Here is a 1,085-nt window from a genome sequence, read left to right on the forward strand (position 1 = left end):
CCCCCCTCCACAGCGACCCTTTCACCTATTGGCACCAAACGGCCAGAAAGGCGCGACCTCCAAACCACTCCTAATGCTTTACAACATCAGTGTACGTGAAAACTGTCCTGGATGCAAGTTAAAAAAAATAATCGTTTTTACCTTACTGGTAGCAGGATTTATCATACTTTTGTTTCAAGACTTAATCATGTACCCTTATTTTAAGTGTTAAATTGACTGATTGATAAAGCTTTGATTAGCAATAATCTAGGTACTATAAAATCAACATACAGTTGTCCCAGCCAAAGGTCTGCCTCTTCCTCTCCTCCTCTCACCTGTAAACTCCTATGCTGCCCAGACTTTAAAAAGCAGACCTTCGGCTGGGACGACAATAAATTTCTTGTGTCTATTCGGCTAGTCGTAGTATGCTAAAAAAAAATATCAGCGGCTTTAACATGTTTTAACCGACTACATTAAATGAGAGTTAATAGGAAAAGCATTGGTATCGGTACAATAAACTTGCATCGACAAATATTCAAAGTATTTCCTGTCAGGGTGTTATAGTAAAATTCTCCCAGTACCACATTAACATTTGGGTGGAAGCAGAAGTAACAACTGTATACTATGACACCACTGAACTACTTTCAAATATTGTCGAACTGATACTGATACAGCTAGTACGTCCAAGTACTATGTAAACATCTGAGTGGAGTGATCGAAAGATAACAATTAACAAACAGTTTTCACCTTGCAAGTAACAACTGTTCTTAAGGATTCATCCTTGGACGAAAGACTTAAGTATAGTTTCCGTAAGCAATATTTAGAAATACTATTTTCAAAACTTTTAATAAACTAGTACATTACCTTGACAATTTTAAAAATCATGGTTGTTATTGATGTTGTTTGTGTTGTTATTTAGGTTATGTCACCAACCCAAATAAATTATCCAGAGCCAATCCAGAGCACAAAATCGAAATTGACTGTCATGTGAAAAATCCATGAAGCCATAAGACAATCTCGCGTTGACTGAATTTAACATGACACAAAACAATATAACCAAAACAAACATTCCCAACTTCACTTTAGATTTCACACCACACACATGG

The sequence above is a fragment of the Frankliniella occidentalis genome, unplaced genomic scaffold, assembly GCF_000697945.3.
Source record: "Frankliniella occidentalis isolate FOCC.00 unplaced genomic scaffold, Focc_3.1 Scaffold18, whole genome shotgun sequence".
NCBI lineage: Eukaryota > Metazoa > Arthropoda > Insecta > Thysanoptera > Thripidae > Frankliniella > Frankliniella occidentalis.